The sequence below is a fragment of the Suncus etruscus genome, chromosome 8, assembly GCF_024139225.1.
Source record: "Suncus etruscus isolate mSunEtr1 chromosome 8, mSunEtr1.pri.cur, whole genome shotgun sequence".
NCBI classification, from domain to species: domain Eukaryota; kingdom Metazoa; phylum Chordata; class Mammalia; order Eulipotyphla; family Soricidae; genus Suncus; species Suncus etruscus.
Genome location: NC_064855.1, coordinates 108731092 through 108746365, shown reverse-complemented (window position 1 = coordinate 108746365; position 15274 = coordinate 108731092). Strand labels below are relative to the sequence as shown.

General features: G+C 35.0%; 1 non-coding gene across 1 annotated transcript; it reads right to left on the bottom strand.

Annotated features, from left to right (window-relative positions):
* Positions 1–14050: 14050 nt before the first annotated feature.
* LOC126016557 (small nucleolar RNA SNORA51) lies at positions 14051–14183 on the bottom strand. The gene has a single exon (XR_007498351.1). It is a non-coding gene; the product is annotated as a small nucleolar RNA SNORA51 (small nucleolar RNA).
* Between the last annotated feature and the right edge of the window lie 1091 nt (positions 14184–15274).

The following is a 15274-nucleotide window of genomic DNA, read 5'->3' as shown; positions in this document are numbered from 1 at the left end:
TCTGTTTTTTTGGACATTTAAGTTATTTCCAGATTTTTGCCTATTACAAATAAGTGCTGTAATGAACAGAAGAATGCAAATGACTTTTTAAAACAGAATTCTGAAGTTCTAGGGATTTTTTGGTTCATTTTTGTTATGGAGGCACATCTGGTAGTGCAAAGGACTTACTCAAGTCTTGTGCTCAAAGATTACTTCTGGTGCCTGAGTGACTATATGTGATGCTACATATCCAGTTCATCCACGTGCAAGGCCCTACCAGCTATGCTATCTCTTGGACATATGGGCCCTTAGTCTTTTATCCTCACTATACCTTCTTTATCCCTTGCCTAGACTAATAAAACTTTATTTAAATCATTCTCTCCAGAGGTGCCATGTTCTCCCTATTATTGGTCTCTACAATCCTGTTCACTCTCTAACGTAACCTCAACATTATTTCTCAAGCATTGTTTCTTCTTAGCTCATTGAGAAGTCCTTACTACCCTGGTTTATGAGAAATCTTCTCCTCTTCCTTTGAGTATGGTCCCTGAACACTGCAAAGCAGCAAGACCATCCACAATAACAGGAAGCCTAATAGGGAGGAAATCAAGACAAACTAAAAGCTATCCTTCACCCTGTGTGTTCTCAGCTCCCTCGCTGTATTTTCATTTCTACTTTATTTTAGTGGTTGGGTCTATGCTAAATATTTTATGTTCCTAAGAGCTATAGTATTTTTGGGTTTGTTTTCTTATTATTTTTTTTTGGGGGGGCTACATCATTGATGACTTAGAACTATTCCCAACTCTGTGCTTGGTGGATGAATACTGGAGGTGCTTGAAATTCCATGTGTTGTCAAAAATGTAATCAGGGTCACTTACTGTACTTGTTTTCTATCCAAAGGACTCTAGTTTTTAAATGTCTAGACCATATTGTTCCCTTGAAGCTCATTTGTCCAGATGTTTCTTTATCATACAAACTACTATTTCATTAACTCATTCATTTAATAAATACTTGTCTACATTCTTCATTTAAAAATGATTTAATTGGGGCCCGGAGAGACAGCACAGCGGCGTTTGTCTTGCAAGCAGCCGATCCAGAATCAAAGGTGGTTGGTTCGAATCCCAGTGTCCCATATGGTCCCCTGTGCCTGCCAGGAGCTATTTCTGAACAGACAGCCAGGAGTAATCCCTGAGCACCGCCGGGTGTGGCCCAAAAACCAAAAAAAAAAAAAATTTAATTGGGCCAAGAAGATGGTACATGTAACTGAGTAGGTTCAGGCCCTAATATCACATATATTCATCTGTGCACCACCAAGAGTGATCCCTGATCAAAGAGCTAGGAGCACAGCTAATATGTTCTACCCCCCAAAGTGATTTGATAATGGTGAAGGTAGTTAGATAAAAATTAAATAGTCTGGCTTCATGGAAGTTTATACTTTCACAATCTTGTGGGGATAGCCAACCATGGTTTGATAGATGGTACAAAATAGGGTCCCTGTATGCACTGCCAATAACGATCTCTGAACAAAGACCCAGAAGTAAGATCTATACATCACTGATAAATTCATGTATTTTGCCAAATTGTTGTTGATAATAGCAGATTTCTTTAAATAATGTAAATATATCTTTCTAATCAAATTTTTTTCCAAATTTTTATAGAACCAGGAACTTTTATTTTGATATACTTTATGGAAAAGGAATTTTCAATTATGGTATATCACAATAATCTGTGAATATGATTATTGTCCTCCGCTGTTTCTTTAAATCTCTTTGGAAATTCTTTATGGCATTATTTATATTTTTCAATGTATGGGATACATGAGCCATCGCAGGTGGTGGTCAGAGGTTTCCAACACTGTGTTTAGGTGTCTATTTTAGAGATGCCCAAGGGTGCTTTCCAGTGATATTTATATGGTGCTGGAGGTCAAACCAAGATAGGCATCTAACCCTGCTACTGTCTCTTAGGCTCTGTGAAATTAAAGATCGGTTTTAACTTTCTACCATATGGTAAACTGTTTGATTCTGCATCGATAGATAGTATTTCATAATATGTTACCAAATGTGAACTCTATTAAATTTGCACTATCTATCAGCCCTTCTGTATAGCTTTACTATTTTGTTACAATAGCCAATTTTTTAAATGGACAGGTACAAACATTTTTATTTCTATAATGAACACTCTTTTTTTACTCTCTTAGAGGTCAATAAAAATTTTACTTTCAATTTTACTTGGTGTACTTGGTTATTTTTATACTCTTCTTCTTTTAATGTAGATATTTCTTTTTTGTTGTTGTTTTTGTTTTGGGGTCACATCTGGAAGCTCTCAGGGGTTACTCCTGGCTCTAGGTTCAGAAATTGCTCCTGGTCGGCTTGGGGGACCATATGGAATGTCGGGATTTGAACCACTGTCCTTCTGTGTGCAAGGCAAATGTTCTACCTCCATGCTATCTCTTTGGCCCCTATTGTAGATATTTCTTTAAAAATGAACAGCATTAAAGTTAGAGAGATATTACAGTGGTTAAGGTACTTTCTCTATATATTGCTGAACTGGGTACTAGCCCTGGCAAACCATATGGTCCCTTGAGAACATCTAGAATTAATTCCAGAGCTAGAAATAAATTCTGACTCAAAGAAAAAAAAGATTAATTTTCAAACATTTATTTATAAATTGGGTTGTATTAAATGTACAAATAGTATAAAATAAAACAAAGTAAATATTTGGCACACATTAAAATCTCAGCAATCCCATGAGCAGAGTCAAAGCAGAAAAATCATCCATGTGACAATTGTAGTAAAAGACAGAAAAGCATTCTTTAGAGGAGCATGCCCAGTTCTCCCAAGACTGCTTCTTATTTATTACTATTGCACTATTATTGTCTCACAATCCTCTAAATTTCCTTACTGTGGGGCATTGACCCTTATCCTTGATCCTTTATTATCTTGACATCAATGCAACCTCAAGTTCTGCTATTTCACTTCTTATTTTTATTCCATTTCTCTTATCCAGTCAATTAACATATCAGCTCTTTATATATTTTCTGTATCATTTTAGCTGTATTTAGTATTTGATGTTCTCTTGAGTGTTAAATTATTTTCAACTCTCTTCCATAAAGTTATAAAAAGAATTTATGGAGAAAATTGTTCTGACCATGCTAGTCTCCTGTTTAGGTTAATATTAGTAGCATTGGCTGCTATAACAAAACTTAGATGTTCAACACTACAAAGGTTTATTTCTTGATCATTTTAGATACAGAAACATAGCTGATAAGCTTATTAAAAATTCTTGTACAAATAGTGTCCCATGATTGTTTTCTTTACCGATTGACATACAATGATTCTAAACCATACCTTTAGGGTTCCTGTAAGAGGAAAATCGATGAGTTGAGGATGGTAAGGGACATTCTAGTTACATATCTAAACAACACTTTAAATTCTGTGACATTGGCCAGAGGCCTATCCAAAATGTACTTGGGAACTATCCAAAGTGCAGGGTAGATTGGGGAATTTAATATTATTGGGTACCAAGGAAAATGAAAAATAAAACAGAATTGTGAACATCTAAATTAGGACTGAGGACTTCATAAATGTTTTCCTCTACTGACCTCTTTTTACCACCCAAAAAATGCAACAGATGAGAGTGCTGCGAGGAACACCTCAGATTCATTACATGTTTGATAGAAAATTAATTTTTGATGGTTTCTTGTTCAGAAAACTAACCATTGTCAACAAACATTTGAGGGCTACACATTCAATCTTCTTCATGGTGTCATCAGCACAGATAAAAATCTAGGGTCTAGCTTATCTGTGCTTAAAGAGCTTGAAGAGTCTTCAATATCTCACAATTTAAGACATTCTAGACCGGAAGATGGTTATGAGGCCCAGTGCCAATGTTCATTCTCCTTGTCTCTCTTCTTGTTTTTGTTTTTGTTTTTTGCATCCTTTAACATTTTCCTTCTCTACCCCTCTCTTCTTTTCCCATTTGAAAAAGTAAACTACTGTCTGTATACTTTTCTAAGCTGGATATGTTTTCCTTTCCTAAGGAAAACAGTTTAAATGAATAGTTTCTCCCAATATTTGTTTTAAGTGTCAGACTCAAATTTGTTTTATATCTAGATGTGTAGAAAGCTTTGAAAGTTTTTTCTTTTCTTTTTTTCTATGAGTTTCAATTTCAATTTAGTATTTTCTAGGTGAAAACTTAAAATTGCAATACATCTCATACTTCTTGTGAGCTAACATTTCAGAAATGATGTTGAGAGAGAAGATTTACAGGTGTCAAAACATGTCCTTTTGTCTAAAAGGGCAGTCTTTACAAAGGTGTCAGGATGAGAAATATTTTCTAAATACCTATTATGCCTCTTTCCTTAACCTTTAAGCCAAAGTAAATACAAGGCCTTCCCTAGAGCCAAGATCGGAGTTGGAAAGGGATTAATCACTAGAGCCCAGCAAGAAGGGGCTTGCATAAACCTAGTTGTGGCCTGAGTCTTAAGCCTAGAGAATGTGTGAACAGCTCTTTACAAAGGTCTCATATTCAGAATTATTTCATCATAAATCATCTCAAATCATCCTCTCCCAATCACCTATTTCAGTTTTTAAGTTAAACTGCTTCATACTTCTTGCTGATTTTAAAAAATAAGTTAATAACTTGTACCCACTGATGCAAAGAAGAAATTTAACACTAAAGTCTTGATTGTTTATTAGCATTATCAATATTACTTTGGCGAAGTCTATAAAATATATCAAACATAATAGATCATAGATCATCAATAGCTCTAGATTCCTTGTTGATCTGATTTTTGATTTGGGGTCACACTGGCTTGGGCCTGGGGAATTATTCCAGAGGTGCTAGGAGGACCATTCACAGATTGAATTTGGGCCTCTGGCATACAAATCATGCCCATTGACTTGTAGAGCTCTCTGGTTTACTGTATTATTTATTTTTGTGACTTGAATATAGTCTTCTTGCAGTTATTATTTAAATGAATGTTTTTACTATGATGAGATAATTTTTTAAATTTTTTATTTAAACACCATGGTTACAACATTGTTTGTCCTTCAATTTTCTTTTCCCCATATAAAGTTGTTCATGATAGAGTTATAGTCATACAATGTACCACAACCTTCATGGGTGCACATTTCCCACCACAATGATAGGATATTTTATATGAGGAAATAAAAACATAATGTAATGATATCAGCAGAAGTGAAGTTTAATTGGAATATATCTATTGTTATATTGCCTATAAGATATTCTTTTTTTTTTTTTTTTTGGTTTTTGGTTTTTGGGCCACACCTGGCAGTGCTCAGGGGTTATTCCTGGTTGTCTGCTCAGAAATAGCTCCTGGCAGGCGCAGGGGACCATATGGGACACCGGGATTCGAACCAACCACCTTTGGTCCTGGATCGGCTGCTTGCAAGGCAAACGCCGCTGTGCTAGCTCTCCGGGCCCCGCCTATAAGATATTCTAAAAGTCTACCTATTCAAATTATAGAATATTCTGTAATATATACACAGTAGGAAGTTTACTTTAAATTTAAATTCTGGGTGGCATTTTAACTGATGATGCTAACATTATTTGAGTTCAGAACTGCATATTTCAAAGTATGATTTTAAGTGTTCCAAATCTATTACTGAAGATTCATTCATTACAGTAATCTAGGTTAGGAATAATCTAAATATAAAAAATAACTGATTTTGACTGTCTGTGACCTCTAAAATGTATAAATGGACAAGTAATAAGGACTCAGTGTTCAGTTGGGGAACAGCAAGCATGTATACTGGCACCAGGAGACGAAATTTGAGCACAAGGATGAAACCCTTCAACATAGTAAACTATGGAAGGATAAATAAAATATCTTACAAAGATGACCAAGTCCTAATTCTTGGGACCTTTACATATATTTCTATATGGCAATACAATTGTGGAGGTAATTTAAATTAAGGATCTTGAGATGGAGAGTTTGCTCTGATTTAGCCAGGCAAATTGGAGGCAATCACTAAAGTTCTCAGAGAGATGCAGGAGAAGGCAGGATCAGTGATGACAGAAGCTGAGTAATGTTCTTTGAAAATAATAAAAGGCCCACAAGCCAAGACTTAAAGAGGACCCTTGGAGGCTTTAAAAGAGAGTTAAGTGGATTCTCCAATCCAAAGACTGCTACCAGAAAAATTCTGCCATAAAGACCATTAATTTTGGCTCTTACAGATTTATCTGAAAAGTCTGAACCTTGACACTGCCAGGGAAGACATTTCTGTTATTTTAAGCCTGTTAAGTTCTGTGCATTTGGTAATGTTATCACAGAAATAGAAAACTAGTATAAAGTGATCTACTATAAGAGCATTTTTCAGTATGAGGGTGTCACCTATAGCACAGGTAGACTCCAATTTCCTATTGTCTTCAGATCACCTTAGTCATCCAAGGTAGTGTTTCATGTTGTAAACCATATATCTCTCTTTTATTTTACATGTTTCTTGATAGAGTGAATTGGCTTTGCGATTGAATTTAATTTTCTTTTGCTTTGTTTAGCGAGACTGCTAAGCATACAAACTCCACTGCTAATGTTCATTAGGAAGCTATGGAGTCACCAATCAGCTCATGTTCCCTTCACTAAGTGATACTTGACGATGAACTCCTGCTGCTCTTTGAATCATGTGGGGCTCTATACTATTAATTGACTTCATCTTACTTCTTTCCCAAATTGGTCTCCGTTATGGGAAATCATCTGAATTTGATTATGCCCACAATGAGATCAGGATGAGTCGCAAGGAGAAAACATTCAAGATTGAGGACCATTAGACAAAGAACCAATCCTTACTCTCCAACTCCCCCCACCCACTTCCCACATAATCTTTTGGATTCAGAAAGTATAACTGATACCTAACTGGAAAGATCACATTGAAGGCAGTAGTGCACAATAAAATGATAAACACCAATTTCACATAGTTCTCAAACTTGCCCTGACCAGTTGACTCATGTCTGACTAAAATAACTTGTGAGAAGTATTACAAATATGGGTGAAGGAAAGATGCTCTTGTTCAAATATATATAATTTATTTCCTTGTGTAATTATGGAGTGTTATTTTTTAACAGTCAGCAAATGACTGGAAAATGAAACAGTTCAAACCAACAAAACTTCTCATATTTTAAAAAAGTGAGTTGTTCTACATCAAAATATTCTGCCACATGTGCTCATTGTAAATCCCCACAGAGATAACATAGAGAAACTGGAGAATCTTGTATTTAGATGATTCCCATTTACTGTATCACTAGAAAGAGTTATTCTGATCATCAGAAGCTAGATTTTAACTTAGATAGTTTAAGATGGCTGTGTTAGGTCAGAAACTACTATTAAGAAACATGGGCCCGGAGAGATAGCACAGTGGTGTTTGCCTTGCAAGCAGCCGATCCAGGACCAAAGGTGGTTGGTTCGAATCCCGGTGTCCCATATGGTCCCCCGTGCCTGCCAGGAGCTGTTTCTGAGCAGACAGCCAGGAGTAACCCCTGAGCACCGCCGGGTGTGGCCCAAAAACCAAAAACCAAAAAAAAAAAAAAAAAAAAAAGAAACAGAGAGTTTGTGAAGCTAACTAAATTTGTGTATAGAAAAATGTTGAAAAATAAAGTTCAGCTGCCTTACTATCAAGGGTAAATGAACTGAATGAAAAATTGATGTTCCAAATATTACACATGGGATACCCCATTTTCTTAAGCTGAGGCCATCTACATATCCTTACCCACCCTCCCCCTGAAATATTTTGAAAAATATTTCTAAAAATGTAATGACAACTTAAAAACTTTATAAATGATTTGGCACATGAGTGAGATATTCAGAGTGTGTAAGCTCATAATGGAAAAGCAAGAAAACAGATCTCGTGTTGACTTTGGTCATAAAGACATATGCTGAATCAGTACTTTGAATTTTGGATTACCTTCCTTCTCAGGACAGCCCAAGACCAACACAAAATGTATCTCCTACATAAATCTGTGACCAACATTATATATGTATGTATATGTATCTATAAATATATATAACCTGTCAGTTTATAATACTACCCTGATATAAAAATAAACTTTATATTTAAAATTGTGACCAATACTATAAAAATATACTTTATTATGCTTAGATGCTAGATAGATTTTTTTTTGCATTTTTTCCTATAAACAGACTCTCTAATGCTTGAAAAATTTCAAACAGAAAATGTTAGGTATAAAAAACAGGGATCAGAAGTGAACTCCTATAACATAACCACATGTGGTCCTTCAGAGATGCAAGAAAACATATGAATAATGAAATGTTAAAATGTATTTTCCCAAGGCACTGGTGGCTAATAACAACACTTCTATTTAAAACTACATGGCAGATTTAGCAGTAGGTACAAGAAAGGAATAAAAGATCTAAGTCTGATAGAAAGAAAATCCTTATTATTTAGACAACATGATTGTCTACTAGGAATACTAAAAATATGCATAGGAAAGTTTATTAAATCAAAGTAGCATGAAATCAGTGTTGAATAATGAGTTGAATTTTATGTAATAATTTATCAAGTTTATTTTAAATAAAGCTAATTAATAATAAAATGGAAAATAAATAAATCTAAAAAAGTTTGATCAAGAAAAAAAATTTGCAAAAATATGCAAGGCAATTAGAAAAAAGCAATGTGAATAGAAAGACATATAATATTGAGCTAATATATTTAAATCACACAAAGATGATACTTTCAGAAAATATCTAAAATCCCAATGCAGTCCCAACCAAAACCCAAAAGGCCTTTTCTGTAGAAATTGAAAGCATGATTCCAAAATAATATATAAGAATATAGAGACTAGGAAGGTAAAAGAGCAGTTAAGCAACATCTTGCCTGTGGCTGACCTCAGTTTGAATTTTGGGCACCATTGCTTAGAGTAGCCTGCTGCAGGCATCTTGCATTGCAGCAACTCTAGTGGGGAAAAAAATTCTTCACGAGAGGAAAGCAGGTAACACTAGTGGCTGAACGGAATATGAAATATGAAATAATGGAACCACACAGAAATATTGTGTATGGGACTCGCGTTTTCAATAGATGTGAGACAAGTTTAATCTTTAAGCAGGGGGTTTTATAGGGTGTAAAGCCAGTTATAGGTATTGAGAAGAATGTTTACAATCACAAAGCAAAGTTTAACAGTAGACAATACTTAAGCTACTCGAGGCAACTCTTAGTAAACTAACGTCAAGTGCAAAATAAAAGATTATTAAGAAGTAGAAAAAATCTAGGGACATGATCTTTACTCAGATGAGCTCTATTATTTTAGAGGTCAAATGAAAAAAAGAGCTAAATCCACTAAGGTGCAGTTCCCGTTTTTTGGACAGAATCAATAGCCCAGGATCTGTATTCTGGCTATGCCCTTGATTACCAGAAACTAAGTCTGCAAGGACATATTTGAAAAGAGAAAAAACATTGTCTTTGATTTTGCTGCTAAATATTATCCAGAAAAGAGGTTCTCTTAGTGATCTTTGGTGCTGGGATTTCTGAAAAGAATTTGATTGAGGTCATATTTTTGCCTGAGATTTTACCAGGGAGAGATAACCGAACATGACAGAAAATGTAATGTCGATACCATATCAGAATTTCAAAAATATCTCTTCGGGAATTCCTCTGATAAGGTCCGGAATTCTACATGCACCCCTCTAATGACTCCAAGTGGCACAGATCATGCAAAAGCAAGTGGTTTTATTATGCCAGCATATGCAGGGGCTCTCAACATGGTCTAACATAAGCCAGAGGATGAGAGCCGCCAATCAGATTTAACAAGCCTTTATATAGCTTTTCAGTGGAAAATTACAGTAGGGTGGTCCATTTCAGAAAGTAGAGACACTTGATATTTGCTCAGTTACTTTTTTGCAAGATTTAGATAACCACAAGTCACAAGGTTTGCAACAGTACCTTTTGGTCAAGGACAAGTTCTTGATATTTTAGGAAGGGGTGGGGTCTAAGGCAGTAAGGGCAAGTCCTCAGGAAGCTGCAGAAAAAAATTATTTTATTTCTTTTACCTTTCACCTCAACTATCCACTCAGGGGAAGAAGTGTCCACATCAGGCCTTTCGAGGAACCTCATGGGGTTATTTCAGCTCTCCACACCAGGGAAATCTGGGGATACATCTGGTGGTCTGAGTTCCCTTTAAATGGAGATGTTTATGCTTGGCGTAGCAGTAACTCCTGAACACAGAACCAGGAATGAGCTCTAAGTACTGCTAACTGGGGACCACTTCTCCCTCCCCACAAAAATATAGAATAGTTAGTCATTTATAGGCCAAAATAATGAAGTAGAGAGACTGCATGACTTATGTGAGGCAGCTGAAAACTCTAAACTACCCAAATAGTCATTCACAGTATAATAAATAGAAAATTGAAACAGTCACCTGATAAAATATGGGTCACTAAAACAAGTGGATTACAGATCAAAAACAGTGTATAGATCATTGGACCTATGCTAAGGAATAGCATGGCATGTAGGCATATGATTTCGTGAGTTTCCGAACCTTATATAATTAAATACTGTCTCATTTTGGATAAAAAAAAATTTCTAGTGATATAAATGTGTGTTGGTGAGGTGCAAGACTTGATAACATTCACTTTGCAGGCATGATAATCCTAAAAATAAAGCAGGCAGACATTTGCAATGCACAAGTTTGCATAGGTTCTGGTCACTTTCTTAAAAGTTGGATCACAGGGGCCAGATTGCAATAACAACAGGTAGGATGCTTACTTTGCAAGTGTTCAATCCATGTTCAATCCAGGCACCAACAAATGGTCCCCTAAGCCTTGTCAGGAGTGATTCCTGAATGCAGAGCCAGGTTTAAATCCAGATCACCACTGAGTGTGGTCCAGAAACTAAAACTGAAAGAAATAAAGTTGTACCACACCAATACAGATATTTGTGTTTATTTGCTTTTGACATATTTAATAAAACTAACTTGTATTTAATTTCTAAAATAAATTTCTGGGAAACTTTATATAGCTATTTACTTTCTGAGTATTGGTTTATTGAAAAATATGCTCTGAATTCTAAAAAGAAATCCACATGTTTTTCTTTTTATAAAACTACTTTTCTAAAATTGTTCACCAATTTATTTCTATTTTTCTCAGTTGTTTTACTTTACAGCACTCCTAGACATTGTCTACTTAATATCTATAACATTTTAAGAAATTCATTTATTCAAAAACTCATTAATATTTGATATTTATGCCTGCATATTCTCGTCTTGTCACTTGCTAATTTCTGCAATGATCTGTTTATTTCCTTGTAAGTCCTTCATTTTTTCTTTTATTGTATAATTACTAGCTACTAATCATACAAGTAGGCATTGTTTATCATGGTATAACTTCTGGACTCTTTCATGGACTCAAGCTCCTGCAGAAGGAATAATATATATATAAATGAATGTGTAGTATAATTTGCTCAAGTCTAGTAACTCAGACTAAAGCAGTCCCCTCATAAAGTTCATAGTCTAGTTAGTAGATAGTGGAGAATGCAAGTAAACACTATTGTCCTTCACATTATAATAAAAGATTAGTTTTAAAAATAGGTAGATTGGGGCCCGGTGAGGTGGCACTAGAGGTAAGATGTCTGCCTTGCAAGCACTAGCCAAGGAAGGACCATGATTCGATCCCCCGGCGTCCCATATGGTCCCCACAAGCCAGGGGCAATTTCTGAGTGCTTAGCCAGGAATAACCTTTACGCATCAAATGGGTGTGGCCGAAAAAAAAAGAAAAAGAAAATATATAGGTAGATTGCTCAAAGAGCTATGAATACATTCTTTATTTTTTTACATCCCTTTCTTTTTATTTTATATTTGGGAACTGTGTTCAGGGCTTACTATTGACTCTAAGTTTAGAGATTAAATCTGGTGGGGTGGGTGGGATAAAGAGTTGTACAGGTCATGGGGATCAAACCCCAATTTATTCAAACAAAGCAAGTACCTTACTTGTTGTGTTGTATTTTTGGCCTTAAGAGTGTGTGCTTTGTATGTGGGAAGTTTGAGTTCATGGAGTAATATATGAGCAAGGACGTTTTGGCCAAAAAACAAAAATAACAAACCTCATAAAGCAAAAGCAAGGCAAGTACCCTACTAACTATATTATCTTAGTAGGGTACTTGCCTTGCACACAGAGGACTATGGTCGATCGTCTGCATTTCTTATGACTACCATGAACCATGGCCAGGAGTTATCCCTGAGAACAAAGCTGGGAATAAGCTGAGCATCACATCCTGTCTCAAACAAGTTCTCAAAAAACAGAGCAAAATAAAAAGTGACAAAGAAATCATAATTATGTAATATAATAGAGGTGTTCACTTAGATTTTGATGATAATTATATTGCAAAGTATATTATCAAATCAAGTACACAACTTAAATTATACTAATACTAGATGAAAATGAGACTTCGTTCGCAAAGTAGTTTTTAAAATAATTTATTGATTGTTAATGATAATGTTAACTTAAATTCTTGGTTTGAGACCTTTTTAAAGAGTTTCTTAGCAGATCCATTGAGATGTCAATGAGTACTACTGATTCCTCAGAAATATTCAGAATATTTAATCTTAATTTTTAATAAATGTTTCCTGTTGATGGAACCCAGAAATTGTATATAAATGACTTTTCTAGTGTGTGGCCATGCATTGCATATTAACCTGAAGATATTATGTCAGAAAGTAAGGTCTTGATAGCTAATGGCAGCCTATCAAACTGAATCAAAACCAGTTGGAAAGGTTTGCCGACTGCCAAATTCTAGAGATAAGACATTCAACTGATAATGACAGTAATGAAGATAATGTTTTGAATTGAGTCCATAGTTATGGAAAGAAAAACGGAGTCCATCATTATGGAAAAAATTAAGGAAGGAGGGGACAGAAGATTATTTTTTAAGTTACTTGGCAATGTATTTAATGAGAAGTAGAATTAAAACAAACACCATGTCACAGCCAACAAACTAATCATTGATTCAGGCAAAGACAGCCAATTGAGAAATGAGTTGGAGAGACAGTTCCAGAACATGCATACAATTGCATGTAGACCATGTGTGATCACCACTCATCCTGGCACTATATTTCGTTCTCTGAAACACCACCAAAAGTGATCTCTGAGCATTTTGGGGTGTGGCCCTCTAACAATCAGTTTATAAAAACATTTTTTATAGTTTCAAACTTTCAAAATGTCACCCAAAAAAGGACAAGTGTCATTCTAGTAAAAATAGCTGTTACAACCTCTACTTTCTATCAAGTGTTATACATCAGTTTATGTAAAAGGAAGAACCAATCATGTGGCATATGCAAATAGTGAGATAGACTTGCCAAAAATGTCTAATCTGAATCTATTTGTGAAAAACAAATCAGATAAATTCAGTTGAGGTTAATTCTATTAAAAAAAAAACTGACTTAAATTTATTGCTTCTTTAAATACAATTTGGGGGCCATACCCAGAGGTGGTCCAAGTTTACTCCTAACTGTGCTCTGGGGTTACTTCAGGTGGTGCTCAGGGGACTATATTCTATACTGAGGATGGGGTTAGGGTTGGTTGTATTCAAGGCAAAAACTTTATCCTCTATACTCTCTCTCATAGGCTTAAGCTATATTAACAAAGAAATCTCTAAGGAAGATTAAAGAGATATGGCAGACAAATGCAATATATATTTCATGTGGAATCATAGAGGATATTGTATCAGAAAATTACCAAAAGTTGAATATGTAATGCATACTTGATAATGTGCCAGTGTTAACTTGTCTAAATGTTGTAATATCAACGTGTTTGTGGAGTAAAATGATCTTCTTAAGAAATTCATGTTTTAGGGGTGAAGCATCATGATTCCTTTCATATGTTTTTGCAATTGAGGTATAGACATTAACATGTGGCAAAGTTTGGCCATTGTTGCATCTATGTTAAAAGTATATGAATGTTTGTAGGTTATCTTTTCAAATTTTTTCATGTCATTTAAGAGTTTCATGATTAAAAATTTCAGTAAAAGATACCTAAGACTTCCTGGAAGAAAGATAATAGGTTAAGAGATCACATGAGGTTCCCGAAGAAAGCAAGAATTTTCTTTTTTTTTTTTTTTGTCCCCCAATTCACAATACATACCCGGCAAGGGGCCTGTGTTGAGGTGTATATGGGGTGCCTTTACTGTACCTCCTCTTTCTATACAGCCAGTGTAAAGAACACAGCCTGTGGTAAGAATTGGGAGGCCTTATTTTATCTTTTATTTATTTATTTTTTCTTCAGGGCAAACTAAAGTTGTTTTTTTTTTTTTTTAAGTAAGAATTCATTTAAAGGACAAAATTGATTAACCTAATAAGGTAAACTAATATAACATAATATAGTGACATAACATAACATATAATATAATTAATATAATAATAATACATGTAAGTCAAAGAAAGTTTCTGATTAAAAACACAATTTTTTTTTCCATAATGGCTTACATATCTTTCACTGTAGTATTTTGGGTACATATTCACATTAAATCAGGGGAATACCCATCACCTAATATGTCCTCTTCTCAATCAAAAATCAAATATACTGAAAATAGGCAGAGTCCTGTCTAGAGGCTTCCAACCTCAGTTTGAGAGAGGATGTGAAAAAAGTAATTAAAATACCACAACAATACACACACACACACACAAAAAAAATATCGAATTAAATAACCGATAAGCACCACAACAATAAAGACAGGCACCACACAATAATCTCGGTTCTGAAATCAAATCATACTCAAGTGCAAAAAAGAAAGAGAAAGACAAAACAAAATAAAATAAAATAATATTGGAGACATCAACCGTAATCTCCACACCAAAATAAAGACGTCAAAAAAATAGATCATTTATTCTCCTCTTGCTGCTTTCGTGGTATGTGGAAGACTTCTACTTTATCTTGGATGGTAAAATCAGACCTGTTTCTAGAGATCTTCGTGGCTGTGCAGATCAGGGAATGGAGTTTATGGAGTCTTTCTTTGTGGTTCTAGCAGTTATGCTTCTTCAATGTCCTTTTTTTGTTTTTTATGTATTCTAGGTGTTTCAGAATAGTGCTACCATTCTGTGTTTTTCTTTTGTCTTCTGACTTACTTCGTTTAACATAACATGATCTAGGTCCATCCACGTTGCTGCAAAGTCTGTGATTGTATCATTTCTAACTGCCATGTAATATTCCATTGTATATATGTACCACATCTTAATGATCCATTCATCTGTTGTTGGACATCGAGGTTGGTTCCAAGATTTGGCTATTATACTGAGTGCTGCAATAAATAGTGGGGTGCATATGTATTTTGGAATGAATGTC